Here is a 27,339-nt window from a genome sequence, read left to right on the forward strand (position 1 = left end):
AAAAAGTCTTAACACCGTACTTTCCAGTAGATCGTGTCCTTTCATTGACATACCATCAGTTAGACTCTTCTTGCAGTCTCTGTGTTGGAGTAAAGTTTTCCACTCCTCATCTTCAGCTGTCAGATATTTGAGTGTTTCTTTCATGGACGGCTTGTTCAAATTCACCCCACAGCATCTCAATGAAACCAAGGTCTAGGTTTTGACTTGGTCCAGGACTTTCCGTTTCTTAATTCTTAACTAGTCCTTGGTGGATTAATTGGTATGTTTTTGGTCATTGTCATGTAGCAGGGTTCGGTTTTGTATCTTCTGGTGTCCAAAGGGTTATATTTTAGACTTATTGGTTTAAGAACATTATAGACATATTGTTTAAATTCTCTGCTGCTTGTAGACTATTTGTTAAACAGTGCTATAGTTTAGTTAGATTTGTTTTGAAACCTTTTTGAATTCCTTCCTCTTCACCAAACACACAGACTATTGTAGGCTGTCCTAATTTCAATCAACAATTAGTACTTCACAAACATTTTCCCTCAATAGTGATATTTGGGGCTGCACAGTGGCGCAGTTGGTAGCACTGTTGCCTTGCAGCAAGAAGGTCCTGGGTTCGATTCCCGGCCGGGGTCTTTCTGCATGGAGTTTGCATGTTCTCCCTGTGTATGCGTGGGTTCTCTCCGGGTACTCCGGCTTCCTCCCACAGTCCGAAAACATGACTGTTAGGTTAATTGGTCTATCTAAATTCTCCCTAGGTGTGTGTGTGTGTGTGAATGGTTGTTTGTCCTGTATGTCTTTGTGTTGCCCTGCGACAGACTGGCGACCTGTCCAGGGCGTACCCCGCCTCCCGCCTGGAACGTAGCTGGAGATGGGCACCAGCAACCCTCCCGACCCCATTAGGGACAAGGGTGAACAGACAATGGATGGATGGATGGATGGATAGTGATATTTGTTTTTTTAAAAGAAGAATCTATTTTTATCAGTCAACAACAACAAAAAAATTAAAATCTAAAATTGTTAATTGATATTGCTGTGTTTACCCACTTACATATTTCTTCTACTTTTTCTGTTTCAGATTATCAAACACACTTTGATGAAGAAACTTGAGCAAATACAAAGGTTATCCAAACCAACCTGACTCTGGTTTAAGTACATGCCCCTTTGTTAAATCATGAATTAACTGGGATTAACCCACATTTCTAAAAAAAAAAAAAAAAAAAGCTGAGCTGAGTTTCACAAGCAAAATAATGTTAATAGAACCTCTTTGATTGCATTTCCTCAGATTATCTTTATCAAATATTAAAATTAGTTTGATGACCTGAAATTCAAGTGTGACGAACAAGCAAAAACACAAGAACTCTATAAGGAGACAAACACTTTTTCACAGCACTGTATATTGTTCAAGGTAACACTTTCTACAGGACAGATATTTTCTGCACAAACCTTGTGCTGAAATTAAAAAGACAGACACATTTGTCTCATGTTGGTTTAACAGACCAACGTGAGAAATGCAAAACAAGCTTGAATGTGTAGGGAAAAAAACCTTTTGGGAGGTGCCCTTCAAAAACAATACCTCCAAATCCATTATTCTCCACTACTGGGTTGACATCATGCTCCTAATTGGGTTCCAGATCAGTGCCACAGACTCTGCTGGATAAATGAGTCCCCCCACCCTTTCCCTTTTAATCTCTATAAAGGCAAACAAAAAAAAAAAAAATAGGAGTGAGGGTACCTGTTCCCCCCGCCTGTCTTGCTCTTTTCTCATGTTAATGTGGGTGCGGTCCTCAGTCCTGGGCACCATCTGCCCTTCTTTAGGGTTTTGGGCCCCAAGCTCTCCAGACGTGTCCGATTGTTTGTGTGTGTCCAAGCAGAAAGTGGTGAGTACACATGGTTCGTGTGGCCGAATAGGCTCTTCCATCAAGAACACGAGCCTACTGTTCATTAGCCTGCATGTGATGCAGGGAGGGGGCAGCTCGCGTGCCCTGTACGCAGCAACTTCAGGCCAATCCATTCTTGTGGTGGATGTTCACGTTTTATGTGGGATGTCGTTGTGAGCGACCGTTGGCTGAGGGACAACTAGACAGGTCAACATGTTATTGAAAATCTCCTTTAAATAATTGGGCTTTAACTGGGATATTGTGATTGTGAGCGATGTCCTTTTGGCTGACCCTTTTTAAGCTGAACTTAAAGCAGAATTTGTTCCAGTTTTGTCAGTATCCAATCATACTGTGCAGTGAACAGATGGAGAAACAAACGAGGAGAAAAATGATTCTAACTTCTCAATGCCATTATCTGCACAACGTAAACATGCAAGTGGAGCATGGGCACATGGGTATCAAGCTGTACAAGCACATGAACAATCAAAAGAAGAATTATAGTGTTGTATACTGCCTGAGAAAAGTATTGAACTTTGTCTTCACATTTTGTTAGCAGTTTGCCACAACCCACACAAAAGACTTAACAAAATGTGGAAGAAGGAGCTCTGCTTAGATGAGGCCAAACCTTTAACCCTGCACACAAAATGCAGGGTAAAAACCAGGGTCAAAGTGATAGTGGTGACGTTATGGTGCCGGATACTCGTGTACCTTCTGTGGGGAATATTCAGAGTTGATGGGAAGATGGATGGAGATTAATGCTGAATAATTCTGGGTAAAATTATTAACATGTATATCACTTGAAACTATAGCTAAAGATTCCAGCAAGACAGTGAAACTTAAAAACACAGCCTGATCTACACAATGTTTGGAGCAAAGCATGTCCATGTGTTAAAATTGCCCTGTCAACTACCAGACTGAATCCGACTGAGAATCAGTGGCAAGTCCAATCTGACTGACACTTGACTGGGAAAAATTGTCACTCTGTAGATGTACAAAGATAGACCTTTCAAACATTTCCTGAAAACCATACTTTTCCTATGACTTCACAATTATGTGCTACTTTGTGTTGATTTATCAAAGAAAATACCAACAAAATACATGGAGGCTTGTAGTGTTATGATAAACTTTCGCAAGTCATTTTGATAGGAATTTATTCTATAAAATTGAAACAAAAGCTAGTTATGTTTTGAAATGAGTCAAAATTAAGTGTGCCAAGTGGATGTATAATGAAAAGGATACCAGAATATTGTTCTTTGAAAGAAATAGAATTTTATATACACCAAATCGTTCTGCAGAAAGCATGAGTGCAAAAAGGAGTTCAAATTCTCTTCCGATATTCATTGTTCACTAGTAAAAAATTAAACACTAGTAGACAAACAAAAGTTAGCATTTGCCTTCCTAACATTATAAGGAAATATCATTTAGATTTTAGAAAAAATAATTTGTTCCCACGTTCTTTTTGACATGTTTACTCTCTTTAAAAGCCATGAAAGGATTGGCAAGTTGATCCACCAGTTAACCGCCACACCACTGATGAGCCGATTATGACTTTCTACCGGGTCCACCCTCCTCATTTTCAAAGCTACATGCTGCTGGCAGCATTGAGATTAGTTATTGAACAGTCCAAGCAAAGGGAAACAAGGCCGCCTCAGAGCCACACAACACAATGAGCCAGCTGTCAGTGGGTGGGGCTTGTCCAAACCAGTGTTGTCATGGGTAGTGTTCATTTATTTATTTTTTTTTAGTTGCCCGTTGAGCGCTAATAGGGGCTCCTATTCGGGTCTGCCGTGCGCTGATTAATATTGACTCAAGGCTCGTTTGATATCTAGCGAGCGTGTAGCGGAAACAGAGGCACGGGGGGCTTTACGCAACACAAAAAGGCCAGGAAAGGTGAAGGAAATATGGATCTTCTGTGGTTTGTGAATACATATGAGCAGAGATTTCAGTTAAACTATTGTATTTCATAATAATGAACCAGATGTCCCACAGATGGCATAGGTGGAATTATTAAACATGTTTGGTTACACTTACACCTTTATGCTCAGTGACTGGTCTTTCACGTAGATACTTTGTCTGTAACACCACGTTACACCCAACTCTTACATTGTCTTTCTAAATGCACAGCCACACAAAACCCCCTCTCTCTAATCCCCAGAGGCCTCTGCTTTGCCTCCCCACACCTGTTTTACATTCAGAGATGTGTCTCTGAGCGTCTTCCTGGCAGTATCTGAGCTTATGTCCTTGCTGAGGGTTTTAAATAACTAATGTGCCAGCCCGCACTGCTGCGCTAATGAGAAACGTGAATTGCTCTAAACTAATGTTGAAGAAGTAAAGACTCAGCGTTATCACCTACTGACAAAGGAAATTGTTTTGGATCATGCAGTTATCACGCAGCAACTTTTCACACCACATTATCAGCACAAACCCCAGTTTTGTTTTAAGTCCAAGATTTCAGTATGAGATGGATTTGGATGATGTAGATTTTATTGTTACACAAATGCCAAATAAAAATTTCTACCAACCATTTTAAGAGCACATTGCAAAGATTATATTACAGACTGGAATACATGCCATGCTGAATCCTGTCATAGAAAGTAGTAGACATCTTTTCACAGTATAGGTTTTGACCAAGTTCAAAATTATAATGTTTAGATTTCAACAAATGCACTTTTTGGATTAAATCGTACAAATAAGATCTTCAGATGTTCAGTTTGAGGCCATTATTCTACAATAAAACAACAGTTCACTTATTGTTAGTTTGCAATTTATCACACAAATCATCTAAGCCCATTAAGCCGTTTGGATAAATGTGTGACCCATAAATTGTTCCATATCTAGCTTACATAATTCAACCTGTGGAGGGCAAACAGGAAAGAAATCTCTGCTCATATCTATTGGTATTGCTTGCACAGCTTCAAAGAAAAGTTTTTTGACATCAGTTTTATTTCCAAAGATGACAAATCTTGCCTGCATTAGATAACTCTCCTTGTGTATTCATTTAATATAAACCCAGATTAGTTGGTCCCAGAAGCTGAAGCTAAGGGCTAATCATCCCATAGACTTTTTTAATCTTTAACAATTCTAATCAAAACATATTATAGCTGGCTATGCTATTATAGTATGAGTATTTAAACCAAATGCAAATAGCCACCACATTTGCATTTGGTGGCTATTTTACAACAAAAGTATTTAAGATTGTGAATTTAGATGGTGACCCAACAAACAACTCTGAGTAACTGTGACCAGAAAACTCTTTAGATCTTGTACATGTTTCATGTTTGAAGATAATTCTTGGTGCACCATTTCTTATCTCCACTTAAACTACAAGTGAACCTTATCTGCTCTAGTATAAAATTTTATAATATTGTATTTAAAAAAAGATTATTTTTTGTAGATTAGAGTTCTTTTAAAACGGTGGTTTTCCTCTCTAACTAGCTGTTAGCTTTAGCTTGCAGGTAATGGGGGTTTAACAGCTTCAAGTGAGATTATAATTGTTTAAAACGCCTTCTTAATTTTGAAAAGCCTGACATATTCCTTTAAAAACATTCAAAAGTGTATTGTGATACAATTTTATTAAGTCAAATTTGGTTGCCTGGCAATATTGACCCAGGTGCTAAAATGAAATATTGGAGAAAATATTGATGAGGGAAAAAATGACCACAAATGAAATCATAATTGGTATATTCAGCATTATGATTAATGATATTATTACAAATTGTGTGTTTTTACAAAATAGTACCAATCTGAAACCACCACGTTGCCCAAAAACACAAAAATACAATCAAGTAAACATTATTACCACCAAATCATTTATTGAATAACTTTGTTTAAAAATCTCCACCTGCATCTACATCCTTATCTAACTACTTTTTCATGCTTTCATTTATAAAAAATAAGCATTATGCTATGTCTATAGTTTCCTTTCTTTAGCTAAAAACACAAACTTGTTTTAACAAGATTACGTACATGATGAGAAATTTTATTAAAGCCAGAAGCAAAAAGCAAAGTTTTGAGGGATTTACCTCCACATACTTTACCTCTTCTCATATATCGTCATTTCCTGTGTGGCTTGACTATTCCCTTTTACCTCTACTCCCAAGGTGCAGAGAGCTCTGCCATAATGTGATCATCTGGACCATAATTCGATATGTTTTATACACTGGTGATTGACCAGCGCTGTGATTATTTGATTCTATGCCAAAGAACCCATCATCTCCTGTTTCCTACATTCTTTTTACAGAACCACAGTTTTCTTCTTGGACTGATCGTCTTGTTCAGGGTGTTAAGGACAATGCAGCACAGAAGCATCAATGTACGGCAAACATTAATTTTGCTAACTAAACAGTGTTTGTGTTGACTTAAGTCTTGACTGGACCTTCCCGGTTGGTAAACAGATATTCACCACCAAATGCAAACATGGAATTGGACTGCAACCTTCTATGCCTTAAAATGACAAAAAGAAAACTCTTAAGTAAGGCAGAAATTTGAGGGCTGACCCAAATTTTCCAACACTGGTTAGTAGTTAGTCTTCCAAGTGAAATTGTCTTTTAATTCCCAGTGCTATCAAATGAGATGAACGTGAATATACTAGAATACTCTTTCCATTACAGAATCTATTTGGGACGGTGTTTATGCATGTGAAAATGGGTGATACTATTTCAATCTGGAGAGACTCAGACGGAGATAAGAAGACAATTAGAAGAGTTTATTGACAAACAGGATTTAAAGTCTTTGGCGCTCGGGCCCCGGCTGGGGATAACGGTTATCACAGCGTTAGCAATAGGCTTCAGATGAGCATTCCCAATGCTGTTAGGAACGTCATCCCCCAGGGCCCGGCACTGGTGGTGGAGGTTGAAGAAGGGTGCGGGCCTCAGGACCAGGCGAATGGAGGAGAAGGGGTGGTGGTGGGTTGAGCTCGGCTGGAGAGCGGAGGACGCCATGAATGAAGGTCCTTATCAGCTGGGACTTGGTCGATGATTGGACGTGACGTGGCTTGGTCCGGCGTTGATAGGTCGACGATTGTGGGCAGGTCGCTTCAATTAACGGGTCCCAGTGGGGATAAAGTAGTCTTCCAGTTTGAATTTGCGCCTAGGCTTCATTTGTTTTATAGCACAATCAAGCAACAATTCAGTTGTTATGAAAATGCTGTATATATCAAACATAACTTAAAAAATTTGTCTTTGCAATTTGATGCCTTAAAATTGGCCTCTGGCTCTTTAAGAAGCTCCTGCTCTTTCCAGGATTTTGCATTGAGCCCGCCATTAACACAACGCATTTCAATTATGTCACTTACAACCTTACTTAGGAGTGTTGTACTGAGGTGTTTGCACGATGAGCACAGCAGACTCACAGCTGGTCTTAGCTTTCCAAAAAAGAAAAAAAAAAAAGTGCTAAATCACAGTTAATTTGTGATTTTACGGAAGGTAGTATTTATTTTTCCACAATAGGATAGTGAGTAATAAAATATGACAGATTGTGATCCCTGATCAAACCAAAATAACTATAATGTGCTCATTACTGTTAGATATTATTCCTTTTAGTAACATGGTCACATTTCGTTACGGTAGACTAGACTTGGAACAGAAGACAGATAAAGTGAAATCATTGGCCATCAAATCTGAGCTGGATGCGATGCGCGATTGGCCAAAAAATTGCAATCTGTGCATCTGAACTGCAAATTACTGTAATATTTATTGCTAAGCAGTTGTTTTAGGAGCTGGTTAGAATAAAACGAATAAACATACCTTTAACCGGGATTCATCACCATGGATGTAGGTTTTGTAGAAATGTCATTGAGAGCCTTTTTTCCTTAACTTTGCCCACCAAAGTGGTAAATTCCAGACTCAGCTTCTTACAAAATGTCACTGCAGCAATTTGTTCTGCTTCCAAGGATATATTTAGGATTCATTATATAAATCTGATCACTGACAGCAGTCCATGGATGTCTTGCTTGGAAATCCAGCTTCTTCTGTCAGTGCCTGATCTGAGCTCACATGGCCAAGCTTTAAAGAGAGCTCTATTGAATATTAGTCAGTTTTCCATATTTAAAAGAAATTTCCATGACTCACTGGGGACAAATGGTCATATTTTTGCATCAAAACTGTCAACTTTAATTTATTTGCTTCACTTGAAAAGAGGTAAGGGATTGTCTCTTTGGGGATAATGTGTTTCAACATGCATGTGGGTTATTACCTTGTTAACAGAAGGTCTAGATTCAGGGCAGCCTCTCGTAAATGTTTCAAGAAAACTTTATAACTGTGTAGGAAATACTATGACCATTATTTGTTTTGGGGAGAGGGTTTCATAAACCCTAGAAGGCTCGAAGGGTGTTTTTATTCTCTTGGGTATTTGTGGACCATTAGCAAAAAAACAGATTTGCTCAGTCTTCTAATTATTGACAATAAATGTCACTTGTGTGGAAATTAATTTATTAGCTAAGGCTTGCAGTCATGATGGCAAAGATAAATAGCAGATATTTTCGGTCAAGTCATGCCTTTTTTTTCTTCCTTTGCCAATGAAAATAAGCCGTGACACTTTGCCTCAGTCAGTTTAAGTGCACAGTTATCAGGTGTCTGTATTACATTTTTCTTTTATATTCCGCCCTCCCCCCCATCATCTCCATACTTCTTGGGTTTGCAGCGAGGATGTATTTAAATATCCATTCCTGTAAATCTGGACAAAATTGTGTACACATGGAATATATATACTGTATATTTCTTCTTCTTTTCTTTTTTTTAGCTAAAAAGCATTTTTCACAAGAGTTTCTTCTGCATTCAAAATGCATATATATATATATATCTATATATATATCTATATATATAGATATATATATCTATATATATATAGATATATATATCTATATATATATCTAGGGCTGCACAGTGGCGCGGTTGGTAGCACTGTTGCCTTGCAGCAAGAAGGTCCTGGGTTCGATTCCCGGCCGGGGTCTTTCTGCATGGAGTTTGCATGTTCTCCCTGTGCATGCGTGGGTTCTCTCCGGGTACTCCGGCTTCCTCCCACAGTCCAAGAACATGACTGTTAGGTTAATTGGTCTATCTAAATTCTCCCTAGGTGTGAGTGTGTGTGTGAATGGTTGTTTGTCCTGTATGTCTTTGTGTTGCCCTGCGACAGACTGGCGACCTGTCCAGGGTGTACCCCGCCTCCCGCCTGGAACGTAGCTGGAGATGGGCACCAGCAACCCTCCCGACCCCATTGGGGACAAAGGGTGAACAGAAAATGGATGGATGGATGGATATATATCTATGTATATATATCTATATATATATAGATATATATATCTATATATATATCTATGTATATATATCTATATATATCTATATCTATATAGATATATATATCTATATAGATATATATATAGATATATATATAGATATATATATCTATATATATATCTATGTATATATATCTATATATATCTATATCTATATAGATATATATATCTATATAGATATAGATATCTATGTATATCTATATATCTATATCTATATCTATATCTATATCTATATATAGATAGATAGATAGATAGATAGATAGATAGATAGATAGATAGATAGATTAAAGGTCACACAATCCACCATGTGGATGCTGTATTTAAGTATTCATTGTGTTCTCCATTTGATTCAGCGCTGTTACAGAACAGCCATATTCTCCGGCTGCGAATCGACATTACAGGGGTTGTCAGGACAACCAGCCATGATTCAGGGAACCTCAGATAGGCCTCCACCTTGGGCTTGAAGCCTTAGCCATGAGCCTGAGCAGATGCTGGTTAACTGTCAGCCAATCACAGGTGAGACACAGGAAAAAGATGACATCATAGGCAAATGAGGACAAATGTGGAAACTATAGTGGTTGCCGTGTCCGCCTGCTTACAAACGCAACCACCATGAACTCATGTTGAATATTTCTGCTTTTCACCTTTCACACTCTAAAAGAAAATCCACATCACATGTGAAAATTTTAGAGCAAAAAACTTTAATAAATATTTTGAATGTATTAATGAGCCTGAAGACCGAGATATAGAGATTTCATGTTCACAGATTTTTGGCCAATTTCAGATCTGTAGCTTTTGTAAAGCTACAGATGAACCATTCAAAAATATTTCTTTTTAACCCTCCTGCTGTAAGGAGTCAATAAGTTTAAACATATTATCAATATTAGGAGAAGATTTGACTTTCTGACTTATATGCGTGTGTAGCAGATGTCAAAAAGGGTACAACTAATTTAAGGCAAACACAACCAAGTGGGTCTCCACGCTTCTTAAAAACCTTAATGTCAAATATTAGCATTTAGGCCAATTATCATGATTAGCTTTAACAACTATAAACATCACCCTCTCTACATTTTAAAAATACCCTACCTTACTTCTCAGATTTCCAAATGCAGTTTTCCTTCAAACAGCTTCCTATTTTGTGCCATCTCTGACTGTATTTTAAACCCTTGTATTAAAAATAATTGATTTTGAGTTTTTATCACACACTAACATCCACACCCCCCTATGATGTGACCTGACAGTGCTAGGATTTGATATTTAAGTTTTGTACCATCCACAAATAATTAGTCTTCCATACAATTTTAACTTATCCAGTTGTTGCTATTTCATGTGTTTTGAAATGTCTCTTAAAACCTTAGGAATAACTTTTACTTTTTCTGAAAGTTATTGAAGTTATTTTAAAAATGCATTACTGTTTTACAATAGATCTACGTCAGTTGTACAACTTAGCCAGAAGTACTCAACAAACCAAAGGTTTGGAAGCAAGGCCAATACAGAACAAGCATTTTGAATCAATTTAAACTTTTTGTAACCTCCATCAGTAATATCTGTGTGATCAGACATTACTTTCTTTAGTTTGTCTTTTAGATACACATTGATGTTCTTTGACAAGATCAAAGAAGGGCTTTATTTTTGATTTGCAAGAGTCACAACTACAGTGCAAAAACATGACATTTTGCACAACATAAAGCCAGGGATAAATTACTTTGGAGAAATTATACTCTTAGAAAGACAGATCAAAATACCTGAGATTTATAGTATATGATGTGATCAGTGTGTCTTTATGTAATAATCACAGTAATTTGTTTTCTTCCACACTGTCTTATACTCAGAAATGTAATACTTATTTATTATTATTATTATTGTAAGTGCTGCAAGCTCTCACTAGTCTAGCCCCTTAAAGCTCTTTCGTACGCAACACATTTCTTCTAAAAAAAAAAGAGGTCTTGAATCCGACGGTCATCTTTAAGTCTTTACTGAACTTAAAAGAAAATAAAAATAACAAACAAATTCAAAACAAATAGAAAGTGACGGTCAAAAGACTGTGTTACTCTCAAGGTGCCAGACTTCTACAATTAGCAAGTACTTTCATCTTTCATAAATTAATTAGTCAATAACCAATCAAGAGGCACCAGGTAATAAGCTTAAGCACAACACAATTACAGATGCTCATCTTTTTCAAATAGCAGAGTAAAAAATTAAACACATGTAAACACAAAATAACATTTTGTATTAAGTTCCAAAAATGTATATATGGCTCCTACTACTACTACTACTACTACTATTATTATTATTTATTTATTTATTTTGAACATGATAGAAGTATAAAATCACCCACATGAACAAGGAATGCAAAAGACATATTTTTGTGCCACAATAATCTTAACATGCTTGAAAAGTTGTAGGAAGAATTAAGAAACTTTTGAACTCCAACCCCATAAACTCATACCATATTTTCAGATGGACCCTCATTATTAAATCAAATAAAAAATAACATGGATTAATTAATTTTCCATTTTACCTGGGTTTACATATATGCATACATACATCCAAACCCACACACACACTCATATGCGTTAGCCTCAATTTACATACACATTAGTGCAACACTCATTCAAATTTCTATATCTTGTGAAAATGACCTTAAACTGAGTCTAATGAAAGGTTCTCTGACAGCAGCGTGTGTGTATATATTAATCTCAAACATCTTAAGGTGATAAATGTGTAATAATTAAATGTTTTGGTTACATTCAAAACTCGAAATCTAAACCCAACTCTCCTGTTTCTCATTTGCAGGTCTGGTCTGTTCAACAGAAAACCAATCGCGTCTGCCCGTCGGCTGTCTCCTCCCCTGGACCTGCTGCCCGCATTAATATTCAGCCCTTCCGCCAATCAGCCGCGCTGGGTGGATGACATCATGGGCTAGGGAACAGCGAACAGCCAGTGAAGCATCCAGCCTGCCGAACAAGCTTTGCTTTTAGGGTCAGGAACTGGTCTGACAAGAGAATGGCAGTCCTGCCTTTAAACCGTCACTAGGACTGTAGGCTGACGATGAATCCAGCGGGACTCCAGGCCCAAAGGCGAGACACTGAGCAGGAGAATGTGAAGACATATTTCAGGTAATTCCCTCTGTGTGTAATATAATAAGGGATGTGGAAGAGGGGAGCGGAGGAGAGCTGGAGGAGGAGGGGAGAGGCTGTGTATGTAGGGTTGCTTTGTAGCCTTCCTTTTTCTTCCTGCACTCTGCATTCTGGCCTGCTAATCAGGCAGCTGTTTCCTCAGCAGTCCTTCTCATCTCTTGGGCTGCGATGGGAATAGATGGCCCCACTGGATGAGCTGGATGCGTTTTATATCATCTCACACTCTACCCTGCACCGCATCACCTCTGTCTACACTCCTTTACACCTCACAAATATAGCATCCTTGTTACTTGGAATCAACGGTGGCATTTGAGCAATCCTTGTGTCAGTGAAAGTGTGTGTGTGTGTGTGTGTGTGTGTGAAATGCAGCAGCTGCAGCAGCTACACAGAAGCCAGAAAGAATCAATGCTATTTTTGGGAGCTGCTGGATGGATCAGAGCTGTACATGCTGATGTGGAAGGGCTGGTGATGGATGGTTTATGTGCTGATGGATGCTCTTTTTTTATATACGAGCTCTCCTCTGCACCGCCTCACTTATGGTCGCTGGGAAGGGATGCACACACACTCGGATCGGAGACGCGTCTCTGTGTCCTGGCTTCAGACATGGTTGTGTGCAGCAGCTTCATGGCGGCTGTAGTGACAGGGAGATGTACAACATCTGGTCACCTGACTTTACTGGGGATCGGAGTGGGGGTGGGTTCTGTGGAAAACCGAGCTGATCTAGCTCGGATTCCTCCCCGGCCGTCATCAGCAGAGGAGGATGGAGGAGATGACTGCAGAGCAAGCCGAATCTGTCTCCCCTGCAGCCTCTCTCTGTGTGTGTTGCAGTGGTTGTGTCCTGGCCGCCGGCGTACAGGGAGTGGGAGATTCCTCTCCCAAGGAAGCGCAGTCATCCTGAGCAGGAGCAGGGCCTGATGGGAGACCTGTTGTCTGGCGTGAGGAGAAATATTAGGGAGTCATGTCAGCGACTGAGGGAGCGCCAGATGATCATAGAGGGGAATTGGGGGATGGGTTAGTGAAGGTGCTGCTCTCTTTGAACATTGATCTCCGTTACAGTTCTCCCAGAGACTTTGCCCTCTAATCATCATTTCTCCTGCTAATACTCCTCATTATGCAAAGTAGAAGCAACCTATTTGCATACTCTGCACAAAAATACATTTATCCATATTTTTCTCACTTATATCAGATTGAACTTTACTTATTTTCCGTCAGTGGGGATTACCAAAATTGTTAATATTTACTAAATCCCAGATTATTGGGAAACTTTAAGCAATTAGAGAGTGGCCATGTGAGGATTTCATAGCTTTGTAAATGTTTGAGTTAAATGGATGCAAATCTGTGGATGTATTTGAAGGCAACACCTCAAACGCTGCTTCCTTGTCTGACATCATGGAAAAATCAGAGAAAATAAAGCAAGTTATGAGGAAGAGAGTTTTGACCCTCTGCATGTTGGACACGGTGATCTGTTCAACCATCAGACTGTTCTGTTTCTTAGAAATAAAACTGTTTTGGTTTGAAATGTGTGTTTTATCCCCAGGCCTGTCACTATAACAAACTTTCCTCGACGATAAACTGTCCCCGAAGTCATTGCGAAAAACGATAATATTGTTGTGTTGAGACTATTTTCAAGTAATAATAATGCAAGTACACATTCTTACAGATCAATAAACTTTAAATTCTGATGAACATTTTACACTGGAACTGGAAGACATTTTAAATATCCACTATAAATAAACAAAACTGAAACAAAAAATAAAATGAATCATGAAGTCTCTGTTAACAAAACTGTCCTTCAAAATAAGGGCTAGTTGAAACCAAAGCACCAGACTGAAGACTTTTATCATCCAAATTGTGGTAGAAAAAGAGAAAAACTATAAATCATGCAAATGAAAATTATTGAGTTTGTTTTAATTTATCATGCGATTAGTTGATTTATTGATTACTGTGACATGCCTAATAAGCCCCAAAGCAAAAGCTCTTGTGAACTGAAAATAGTACAAGAATGTCATTATCCGCAGTGAAATTAGTCAAGCACCATCATGGACTGAAAAAGCACTCAGCTAGGAAGAAGCCATTGCCTCAAAAATGACAAGATTAGAGTTTGTAAATATACTATGGGATAAAAACCTTATTTATTAGAGTATTTTGGTCTGAAACTAAAATTGAAGTGTTCTTCCATTATTTGTAGGAAAAAGAGGAGAAGCATGCTAGGCTTTGGGCTTCGTAGCCCATAGCCTAGCATGGATGTTTTGCTGTGCATTTTTCTTAACATACACTCATTATCCAACCCGGACATCTTCAATTCTGCATCATAGGATCATTGGGTGGTTTGGGTCTCATCACGTCATACTCCCTCTCCCAGACAACCCAGTCAGGGTTGATCAGGTCCTGGCTTGTGTCTAATAGTTTGTGTGCACCATATAGATGACATCATGAGAAAAACCCCATTGTGGTGCTAAAAATGCACCATCAGCCACAACTAGTTTGTGGAAAGGAACCAAAAACAATTGGCCCAAGTTATAACATTTAAGGCATTTTTAACAAATATAAAGGCAATATGTGTACAGTTAAAAATAATTATCTCATTAAAATTAAATTTACCAACTATAAATAATGAATTAGTCATAACAACTGACCTCCAACAACAAAGGTTCATTCTAAAGTGTTATCAGACAATAAGAAAAAACAAGGCTTTGTGTCTTTTTATGTCTTATACCTAAATACTTTGTTCAAGTGCAGCTCTTTATCCTGCTCTTAGACTGACAGACTGACAGCCGCTTCAGTTTTGTCAATCTACTGAAGGGTCTTAATCAGAAGACAGGTGGACAATCAGTCAAAGTTATGGTATACCATTAGAGCAGAATTATCCTTTGCTTATGCGTCCTGCTATTTAGCGATCTGTGAGACTGTTTCTGGATAATCAGATAGATAGATAGATAGATAGATAGATAGATAGCATTTATTGTCATTGAACAGAATTCAACGAAATTTCCATTGCAGCTCCCGTGCAAAAGGTCAAATATATACAGTATAAATAAGCAAACACACAATAATAATAATAACAATATATAGAACTAAATTAACTAAAGGCACTCAACCACACCAAAGAAGTAGCAGCAGGTCCAATTATGGCAAAGTACAGATGATGTGACAGTGCAAAGTGCAGAACAATATGGCTGTGTGCGGGTCTCGATTGCTCCCCTGCTAAGCTTCACACTTGTCCCGCGATACTCCACATGTCACTTTCATCATATTCTCCTCACACCTTCCTCTATAGGAGTCCGTCACGAGCAAATAGACTTTTTTCTGTTATCATACAGGTAAAAGGTTGTTCTGAATCATTCTGCATGTTAAATGCACCTCTCTTATGTGCTCTGAAACAAAATGAAAGAGACTCATCTCACACTAGTTGTGTGTATTTATATGCTGGAACTAAAATACAGGTACAGTAGCGACCCCCAGCATAGTGCTTGTGGTGAATATAGAGTGGTTTATTGTGGTTTAGCTTTTCACGCTAATGTTCAAAATCACTTTTATGGTTCAAACAAGTTTAAGTACATAAAACTGTTTCTATAGTTTATCATAAATGTATTGTTTTCCTTACTGCTTGGCTGGAACATTTTAAAATCTTTTGTTTTAATCTGTTATTCAGCTCATGTCATCTGGCCTGAAGTTTTTAAAACAGTTAAGCTAATGAGCTAACAAATAACTTATTGACCTTAACATGTACAACACGATGCGTCACACAATCTAACTGTTTTTAAGTAAAATAGTTATTTGATACTTATTGTCTTATTAGCAGCAAGATGCTTTTTATCACAATTGAGCATTTCTTTCAATAAATTTAACAAATTCTCTATAAAAATACAAAATGTTGTTCCATTGCATCAGGTGTTTTATTATGCCTACATTTATCTTTGTAGGTATAAATACAATACAAAAACATAAATTAAAACCTAAGTGATGTTTATAGAAGTTTTTTCTATTTTTGTTAAATGCATCTAGTAAAAAGTTTAAAATAATAAAAAAAAATTCTAAAATCTGTTTCTTGAATCACACATTAAAGGGTTGATAAAAGTGGTGGTTGGTTGTCCCGTAGTTTCCTGCAGATTATCTGTGATTTTTGCAAACTAAAATTTTTTCCAAAGAGCTAGATTTGCTTTTCCAAGTGGGGATAAGAGTGGTAGCCTTCTTTCAACCAGCTGACCAGCAGTGTGCAGCCACTTATTTTTTGTCTGTAGAGCAGGCAAAAAAAATCTCTATTGTCAGCAAGGTCACCTTGAACTCTAGGAATGGTATTCTGTAAAAGCCTTGCCATAAGTTTGCCAGACGTAGGTGTTTCTTCTTTGTTTTTTAAAGTTTTTGTAACACTAGCTGCTTTTACTTGCTGTAAATTGCACAAGGAATGGGTAGAGAGACGGGGGAAAGACTTGCGTCAAAGGTTCAAGGGTCAGGACTTAAACTCCAGCTGCTGTGGGGACTAGCAGCCTCGTACATGGGGCACTCGTTTTACTGCTAATGTACGCGCCGCCCGGACCAGGCCTATTTCTGATTAGTGAGTGCATAGTAGAAGTAGCTTCCAGCTGTGCTCTCTTTATTCCTAAAGGTATCCCTGACAGCACATGGCAGAAGCAAGACTTTATTTGTGCGCTGAAACAATGTGCGTTTCTTTTTCCGTGCTAGCCTCATTGTCTCCAGGAGTATTAGCGTGCTGTTCTGGGCTGTCCTATGTTTTCCACTTGTCACCGTAACCCAACACAAGCAGCTTCTCTTACCTCAGCCCAGCTAACAAAAGCAGCAGACACAGTACCTCATCTTGGCCTGCAGCCTGCTAAATGGGCCGGCCTGAAACATGATATCGGGACACAGAAAATGCATACAAGGAGACCTCCATCTGTTGAGGGCTGCACTGCCGCCGTTGAGCCGGGTTATCGTTTCGGGCTCTTGTTGTGGCCCCGTGTGTGGGTTGCTTCTGTGTGTGTTTTTAAGGTCACACCAGTTCTTGCAGTAGGTGTTTCAGAGCTCCGGTCTGTGTGTCATGGATTAGCATGTAGGATTGGAAGCCATCTGGCCATTTTGTCTTAGATAGAGGAGGGGGAGTAAGCGAGGGAGATGGATGAAGAGAGACAGTGTGTCACACTCTGACACATTGACACAGCTCCCTCTGTAATCTCCCTTCTTGATGTCTGTTGCTACTTACAGCAGGTTTACTTGCATGTGTGACTTTATGTGTCGCCAACTCCATAGATATCCATGTCGCCTCACTTAGACATTCAACGCAGGAATAGGACAAGAAATGTGTTGGGGGCAGGGTTCCTATGTAGGTTGGAAAGTTATGGAGTTTGATTTCAGTATGGAAAAACAATTTTATTATCTTCTACCTCATTGTCTAAATTTCTGTAAAATTATTATTATTATTAATAAAATTATGTTCTTTTCTTCCTTGTTTCTTCACTTCTTCACAAGCTTCCTTCTGTCCTTCATCTCCTTTCTTTCTTCCCTTACATCTTCTGTTCCCCTTCTCTTTCTTTCTCTTTCTTTTCATGCATCATTCCTTGTCCACCTTTCTTTCATTTCTTTTGTTCATTTCCTCCCATGTGTGTTTTCTCACTCTTTGTCCCTTTCGTCCTTGTGCATTTCTTTTCTCTCATTTCTTCCTTCCTTTCATTTTTACCTGAAAAATGTGTAGGAGCCCTATGGGAGGAGTTCAGTAGAAAGTAAAACCTGATCCAACCATCAGGAGACATTTTTGACTTTTAAAGGAACAGATGATATGTTAACTGAGGCTCAGAGGACTGCAGAAAGCGGTGTGAAGAAACAGTAATAAAAGACAAAACACAGCTAAATGTTAAAAGTAATTCTTTTGGAGACGTTTTAAAAATGATGACTGAAAGATGGGGCTTTTGAATGAATCTGTTTTTTTTTTTTGCTCATACTTTTTCTCGTCTTCTTATTCTGTCATAAATACATTTGGAGTCTGAAATCCCTGTTACTATTTAAGATTTGACAAAAACCATAAGAGGCTTATACATCAAAGGTGTTTAAAATCCCAGGTTTTAGACAAACAAATAGATCAGTCATACTTATGTCCATGTAATTTAATTAGTTTAGGTAGAAAGAATCCATTAGCCACACAATTGAGCTGAATATCATCGACCCTACTTCACTATTTCAGTTTTGCCTTCTCTCTGCATTCAGGTGCGAATGCAGTTTGTAGCAACCGGCCACATCTTTGTTTATTCACTTGTTGACACAAAAATGACTCTACAAGATCTGCAGGCTTTTCACGCCCGTCCTCTGATCCATTACAATGCCCGTTTTAAACCTTTCAACTCGACTATAAGCAGGTGGACCAGCTGGCGTGGCAGGAGGGAATCCACTCCCCTAACCGTCTCCAGCTGGCTCTCTAACAGGCCCACCAACACCACACTGTTAAAGAAAATCCTGCGTTTGTAGATAATCTTGGCTAATATGGCAAAATATTTCTGGTGCAAAACAGGAAAAACGTCATTTTTTGTTAAAGTTCAGGAAATACTTGTTGTTTTTTTTACCTGCTGAGTATTTGAGTAATGCATGGAAGTCATTAACAAATAGTGGTCACTACAGTGGACAGCTGCCTAAAAGCCATTTTCTTGTGCTTCTTGTGGATTTTTATGTTACAAATGCACACAGACCACTGAAATGGACACTAATGCATCATAAAATACACAATCAACTACTGGCCATCAGCTGCAAATGCAAGAAATTATTTTTGTTAAATCCAATATGGCCGACAGACAAAAAAGCATGAGAACCGACCCGGTCCCTCCTTCTACTGTAGACTACTCTTGGAGGTAAAAAAAATATTGTGACATCAGATAACCCCTAAGGAACAATACTACTGATGTATTTTTCAAATAACAGCTTTATTTTCGGAGAAAATTACAATTGATCACCTAAAAAAAAACAAAAAACGTTTTCTTTTACAAAATTTAAGAAAATTTAAAAAAATGAAAAAAATTGAGAAAAAAAATCCTGACACAAAGGATCATAATTCATGCATGAAATGGTTAAAATTAAGTTTTTGTACTACAGCAGAGCAATATTAAAAGTTAAAATTATCAACCTTGAGTGCATTTTCTCACTTTGGAATAAATCCCTAATACAATTGGAGTTTTTTTGTTTTTCATAGCACTGCTGCTACAATAATCAGCAGTTTGTTACTACTGTACTTTTTAAAAGTTGATTGATATATTTATTTAGAATTCCCTGACTGAAGTGTGGATATGATTTGACACGGAGACTTTGTCCTTTTTGCTGTAATGTTTATAACCAAAGCAGCCTATTTTGCGCTTTGTTCAGCTAAATGAATTTTTACAGCCACAAAAGGATCTACTATAGGATGTTAATTCAGATGATTGAATTATAAATAATCTGTTTTTATGTTTTAAAAGGAAAAAAATCAACATTTTTTTTTGTATTTTTAAGGAGCCAATGTGTAAAAGATTATGTCAAAAAAGAATGGAGAAAATTAACTCCATTAGTGGCAGTCGTATAAGGGAGCCAAGTTAATATCTTGTTTAGTCAAGGCTAAAGAATGAAATAAAATAACAAATACTTATAATGCCTTTCACAAATACAAAAATGCACTAATCATAACAATAGAAATCCATTTTATCTCAAAAAAGAGGCTACGACAAACCAGTTCTAATTTAACAGTGTGTGCCGCACCGGGACCGCAGATGGACCCGGCTGTTGTTCAGATCAGTCCACAGAGAGATAGAAGGCTCTGATTCGTTTGTCATTGAGTTCATTCAAACTTTCCTTCTTTCATTGACTAAGCACATTAAAATGCAGCTAACAGAGGCAAAACCTTAATTAGATTCTAGCAATGATGAAAAGTTAAATGACTTTGCTTTTATCTTTTGTTTATTCGGTCTCTATTTTTGCTCTGAGGAGTAAGCTTGTGGATGATGTTGCTGCGAATTAAACAACACTGGTCAGACTGATGGACAGCTTTCTGAGTTTTCCATTGAGGACATCCCTGGTCTAAAACAATTCCCTGAATTCAAAGAACTAGTTTTATAAAAATCATTTTTTATAAAATTAGAATGAATACTTTGTGGTGATGGAGGGACTTACTTACTCTTTTAAAGAGTCAGTAAAGCTTTAGTCAGATGTGTAAAAATGTTTAAAATATGTTTAGCTTTTATTGCAGATGCATATTCTCACACCGAGCCAAGTTTTAATTATTTTTTTTTCTCCCCTACAGGGGGTCTTGCCGGTTCACTACAGCTGTACTAAAGGCGGAAAAATAACCTTATGCTACAGATAAGGTGTTTACTAGTCTGCACTGTGGGGAAGGAGCTATAGCGCAGCAAAGAGCACGCACATACATGAGCGTGATTGACAGTGCCAAGACCCTCCTCTTGGCTGTGATTAGTTGTTTCTGACTTTGTGGTGTATTTCTGTAGGTGGCTGTAGGACCACAGGGAGGATTGTTTTCACAGATGATCTGTCTCATATTACTCATTATATATTTTTATAAAAGTTATTTACTGCAGTTTTAAAGTGATTAGAGTATCTAGTAATATTTAATTAGTGGTACCTGACCTCTTGTTTCTTAGAGGTTTATGATCTGACATAAGATCCCCTTTGTTTGTGTTTATTTTGCCATTTGCAGTGAAGAGAGATTTATTAGTTTGTTACTCCACAGTAACAAAAGAAGCTGTCTAATGTGGAAGGCACGCCAAATTAAAAGCTTTTTCTGTCCAACCATCATAAACATCAGTGATTCAAGTTTGCTAAACCTAAGATTTTTTTAAAGTTTATTGTCAAAAAAATCAAAATGGCTCACCATTAGCCTTCATCAGAATGATTATCCAGAAGATTTGACTAAATCATGACAGAAATTGTTCATGTGTTACCAGTAGGGGTGCCAAATAGTAGTAAAAAAATAACATCAGATAAATGTGAATTTTTTCCAAATTTGACAGAGTCATCAGACATCATGCTACAGTGACAAAAACCTTAATTTATTTTACTTGGGAGCAAAGAATAAATCTGGCGAGGGTTATAGAAATTATAGGTTGTTTTATAGTTTCTTTCCATGTATTTTATCTTAAATCGCACAAATTTTAATAAATATCCGGGACCTGGAAATTTCAGTGAAATCATTTAGTAGATCCACAGAATCAATTTAGTAAATTATTAATAGACAGTGTGGAGCCTTTATGAATGCATGAAAATAATAAGAAAAAGATGAAGCATATATGTTCTTGTACATTAATACTTTTGTTAGTGAAATAGTAAAATTTTGAACCCCAGACAATAACTAGCTTCAGTTTCTTTCCCTGATAGCTCAAAGTGTCAGAAGACAAAGTTTTTCCCAGATTTATCAATACCTAATAGGTGTAGCTCATACATTTTTATTAATTTTAGCCACTGTGAATGCTATTTGTGGCATCCATTAACAGAGTTCCTTCAAACATACATATATGTGAAATGAGAAAGCGTGTGTGTCTGTGTGTTTGAGAGCATAAATGCGCATTAGAGAGCAGCATAGGAGCAAGTTCAGCTGAACTAAATATTAAATGACAGAGCGAATATATCACACTTCCCAGCAGGAAAGTTTAGGAACGGATGATGCCTGGCAAAATGAGAAGCTGTGGGGATTAAGAAGGCCCTCAGTGCGGACTAACCTGTTTTTTTCTGCCTTGTTTTGAATATGGGGAACTTTACACCGCCGCCTGTGAACGTTGGTTTATTTAATAAAATCTGTGTCAACCAGGGGGGAATTTGTGAGTCAGCGTTACTGAATGTGTTTGATATGAGAAACAAATTAGCTACTGGTATGACATTAATGCAGGTTAATATTAACATGCTATGCTAGGCTCATTAGACTGATGCTAATTAATTAGTAATGGACAAAATCAATGTGTTGAAGCTTAACATTCAATCAAAAGTGCAACGCGTTTATATAATTAGGGTGAAGTAAAACAAAACCTGTGGATAATCCTGATTAATTCTAGTAAACCTGTTTTAATTATGTGATTTTTAGAACCTCATTTTTAGGAAAAATTGGACTCAAATTTGTCATAGATTTATATAAATCACACACTAATGACAAATCTGGCATTAAAGTTAGCATAACCTATCAAAAGATGAATTTATCAAAAGATATAGATGGTGACTAAAACTGGATAGGAGATTTTTATGCACAGGTGCTCTGTGAGAGTAGAATGATAAAATATTTAGGGGAAAAAAATTACTCTTTCAACTTCTTCATCAGTGAAATAATCTTAGAAATTAAGCTGAGTGTGAGTCTGCGATCTATTGAACTTCTGAAGGATCCAGTGTCTCTCTGCGAATGGACATTTAGAGTGCAGGAGCAGCTATTGCTTTCATTTAGCTCCGCCTTTGATATTGTGTAATCATGCTCTAGTTGGCATGTTATTATTGGATTTAATGCTTTTATGCCACCATGATTAAAAGATGTCTCTGGTTATCCCCTGAGGTACGCACATCTCCTAAAAATACTGGTTGGGGAAGAAAACAGCGCTTTCAAATTTAGCTTGCTTTGTTGGTTGGAATACAATGGCGTACTTATTATTAAATATTACCATGCAAGGAAGCCAAGACGTTAACAACGAAGTAATGAATCATTTTGTATCTTTAGATTTTCGCATCAATAAGTTGATTTTCAAACTTTGCTGTTTTGTGAGCTAAATGTTTTTCTGGAGTGTTTTAATATCACAATATCCTTCCAAAGTCAATGTTTCTCCCCATATTTATTAAATATGAGCCTATAGCGCAAACTGAAATGAGGGTAAACAAAGCCTTCTGCTTCTCACAGGCCTCATATCACAATTAAATCTTTTTTACTTAATCGCTAGCAGCTGTTTCATTCTAGTGTGAGCAACAGGCTGAAGTTGTAGTTGTGTCAGAAAACGAAGATTCCAGGAAAAAAGGGAGGACATCCAGCGGATGGCCAGAAGCCAGGACACAAACTATAGCCGGTTGTAAAAAGGGCGTAATGCCTGCATACAGGGTGTTGCTCAACCAGTCCAACCACCATGCAGCAGTCTTTCAGACCGTCTGTGTACTGGCTTTGTAATATTACTTTGATCAACCAACATATACCTCGAGGTTTTTTCTAAACCTGCAGAATAAATGGAGGATATGTACCACTTACAGCATTGCTAGATAACCTGAGAGGTTGAATTCAGGTATACAAATTTTGTTACGTTAGAAACTGGCTTGCTGTGGCTAAGCTATAAGAAAAGAAAAAGAAAACGTAGACATAGGGGCAGTTTTGAGCGGGACCAGAGTTTATTGAGTCCGAGCCCAGAAAAATACGGGTATTCATCTATCTTCACTCTCCTCTGTCACATTCTCACCCAAATAAGGCAGAGCGGCCCGGAGCGCTACTGTCTGAACTAAAAACAAACACTGAAACTGTTATTTATCAGCTGTTGTACTTGTATTTGATTGCAGTAGTTCAAGGCTACCTATGGTTTCTTATAGTTGATAGTGCCTTGAAAAACGTATTTGTACCTCTTAGATAGTTGAATAAGTGTAACTCTACTGAGTTTTATTGGTTTTTATGTGATATACCGATAGCAGGACACAGTGGTGAAGTGGAAATAACATAATGAGGTTTTTTGTTTTGTTTGTTCACCAATAAAACTACAAAAAGCAAATAGCATCATGAAGACCATGGAACACACCAAAATATACCATCCTAGAATAGAATAGAATAGAATAGAATAGAACAGAACAGAATAGAATAGAATAGAATAGAATAGAATAATATGACAAATTCCTTCTATGAGGAATATTCATTCAAATGAGAATCTTTGGTGAATAATGTCTTTTCTAGATGCTCTCCTTCCAGTTTTACTGAGTTTGAGAAAGACGAATAGGTAAAAATAAAATAGATGCCTCATACCCTAAAAGACTTGCAACTGCTATTGCTGCAGAAATTGTTTCCACCTGGCAGGAGGGCTGAATACAAATGCATGCCAAAGTTGTATTTGTGGAAAAAAAGTTTAAAACAATTTATCATTTTTCACAAAAAATCAGAATACATTGAAATTTCTGTTTGCAGTGTGACTAAGTGTGTCTTTTCTAAGACGTTGTAAGATGATACGAACCTTGCAAGAAAGCAACAGGAGACAAGTGAGTTTCCTAACATCTGAAAGATCCTTTAAATAATGTTACACATGTTATGTTGAATTTGGGACATTTATAAGAAAATTATTAACATATTATTTACACCAAGTCTCCCTTGAAAATTTCCTTTTCCTTTCCAGGACCGTGAAAATACTTTTAGCTGATTCAGAGGTGATCATTTCATTCTGAGAATCAGTGAATCGTCTGAGAGAGGAATGGATTCCACCATGTTTTCTATCCAAATGCACATAAATGGATTTGGATCTGTGATTTGTCTGTTTTGGGAAACAGACAACTGCAAACTCAGACATCTGTTTCCCCTCCACACCTTACAAAAGAAGGGACACTTATTTAATCAAAATTTTAAAATCTATCTACGCTTAAGATGGCCATGATAACCAAAGTAAAAACAAAACCAAACCAACCTGACCCTATGTGAAAAAGTAACACCCTTGCAGTCCCCATGTGAAATCACACACTAAATGTGATTAAAACCAAAAGTTTTGGTTCAGTTTCACCAGCAAAACTTGTTTTCTGACTGAACGTTAGAATCAAGAAACAGAACCTGTCGAACAACATAAAGTAAAATCTCAATAAAGCTTCTTTACTTCCCCAAATATATGAAATCATCAAAAAACAAGAAATCTGTAAAGGAGCAGATTCATCTGAACTAGTCATTTTAAATCAAGAGTATTTTAAATCCAGTAAGTGTTTGATGAGTTTAGATTTTGAAACTGTATATTTTTGAGTCATTCTCAAATGCCATAATATAGGAGCCGTAAAAATGTGAACGTAACCTAGAACCTGTTTAAGGGTTCTGGTGATTTATTATGTGATCACCTTAAGGTTCTGGTGAGACATTCTGCGCGGTTTGATTAAGAGATGTAAAAAAAGATTTTAGTATTTGTAGGTTTGTTCCTGATAGAAATTTTAACAGCCTAAAAGAAAAAAATGTCAAGAGAGAAAGCCAATATATTTTGCACTTTTCTGTTATTTCCTACAGTTTTCATCTATGTTGTTTTTTTTTTGTTTTATTTTCTCTTTTACCCCTCCAGGGGGTCTTTTTTGGGCTCTAGTGTCCCTTATATGAAAATAGGTTGACAGGAAGGGGGGGAAGACATGCTGCAAATATCGTCGGGTCCGGGTGTCGAACCCGCGACGGCGACTCAAGGCCTCCAAACATGGGTCGCGCTAACCACTACGCCACCACGGCACGCCCTATGTTTGTTTTATAAGTATTAACAGACATTAATAAAAATAGCTTCTTAATTAACTGGTGGATACATTTAAGCACAACCCAGTAATTGTGCTTCACTTCATAGATTTTATTGCTGTTAAGATGGCACACTTTGTTTATTCTCAGTCTAAATCAAATGAACATAAAGTTGAAACAAACAAAGTTCTGAAATTTTCTAGAATCTTTTGTGGCTTGTTTGATCGATTTCCCGTCTAAAAAGCGAGTGTTGCTTGTATTTTTAAATCTGTGGCATCTGTGCTGCGACTCTGGGGCTTCATCCTGACCTTGAGAAACCAATCATGTGAGCAGCACGTTGAGGTCTGTGTGTCATCGCCCCACACTCTTTGATTCTGTGATTTTGTTGTGCCTATTTTACTATTTGGTGTTTCTGAGTGTGTTTGTTGAAAGCTAGCGATTGCTGTCTGAAGAGTTGCACAAAAGTGGTCATAATGAGCTGCCCAGAGATCTTTAAGATAGAAAAAGATAACAATAGTCAAAGCTGTTGCAGTGGAGTTTCCCTTCATTTCTCTTTATCCTTCGGTAGTCCTCGAACTGTCCATCCCATCCAAGTAATCAGCATCCTTCAAAGACGCCCGGCCAAAGCCAAGGCAAACAGAGAGCGCGTCCTAATCAGGCACATGGAGAGCCGGGCTTATGGAGCCCTGCCCCCACTGCGGGACCATTACTGGACTGTCGGGAGTTCAATATTGGAACTTCCTCATATGTTTGCCATTCAAATAAGCATTAATGTTTAAGGGGCGCAGAAAATTTCTCTGCCTCATGGATAATTTAATATTTTATGGGATGGAAATGTGAAAATGTTCACAGTAAAATCTGAACTGAGCTGGTTTCTTTTGTGGTGGATTTGTACTTTTTATATTTTGTTGTAGCTACTAAAACCTGCAAGTGTTTCAGATGGAGGCTGCAGGTGGATTTTTGATAAATTAGCATTCTGTGGATTACAGTGCAACGTTCTTAACTTTCCCTCAGTTTCAAGGAAAAGGCACATATATGCTACAGTGCACAATGCTCAGAGACGAGCTTATGTGTGATTTAGAAAGAGACGGTGCTCGTTTCAGGGACAGCGTTCTCACTGACTGCATTCCCTGCATGTTAGTCTGCACAGTAAATAGGTCAGTGTTTTATATGAGTGAAGAATCACTAATGTCTGAGTCTTCTTGAATCTGCCTTTTTTAGCTGTGAGGCCCGCACACCAGCCAACAGCTTCATGAGCCAGCTGTCAAGCATGTTATTAGGAAAACGGACACATGGCTTTCAGGGCTGCAGATTTGATTTACTTCTTTATTTGCTGTTGAGCTGTGCAAAGTGTTTCAACAGGCATCCCAAAATCACCAAACGCAATAATAATATTGCTGAAGAATGTCTGCACTATAGTTCTCAATATATCATTGAGAACTATATCATTGAGCAATATATCATTGCCTTTCTGTAAAGATGGTTGAGCATGTTAGCTGCTACCAACATGCTAGCTAATATTAGCATGGTAGCTAACATTAGGGATTCCAAAACTGAAACTAGGCGCACAAAACAGTTTGTATCTGTTTTTAATGTGCTTCTATGGAAGCATAAATCTTTAGAAAATATGTGTCAACTTTAAAAACTTTTAGAAGTAAAGCAAACATAACCTAAAGA

General features: G+C 37.7%; 1 protein-coding gene across 2 annotated transcripts in view; it reads left to right on the top strand.

Moving 5' to 3' along the window:
* The first annotated feature begins 12,071 nt into the window (after positions 1-12,071).
* Positions 12,072-27,339, top strand: part of LOC114152839 (serine/threonine-protein kinase PAK 3) — a 37,683-nt gene continuing 22,415 nt past the window's right edge. The window contains exon 1 of one of the 2 annotated variants that reach the window (XM_028030912.1): positions 12,072-12,275. The gene's annotated coding sequence lies outside the window, so the exon portion shown is untranslated. The remainder of the gene's footprint in view (positions 12,276-27,339) is intronic. The other variant, XM_028030913.1, reaches the window with a different exon arrangement.

Source organism: Xiphophorus couchianus, chromosome 11 (assembly GCF_001444195.1).
Source record: "Xiphophorus couchianus chromosome 11, X_couchianus-1.0, whole genome shotgun sequence".
Taxonomy (NCBI): domain Eukaryota; kingdom Metazoa; phylum Chordata; class Actinopteri; order Cyprinodontiformes; family Poeciliidae; genus Xiphophorus; species Xiphophorus couchianus.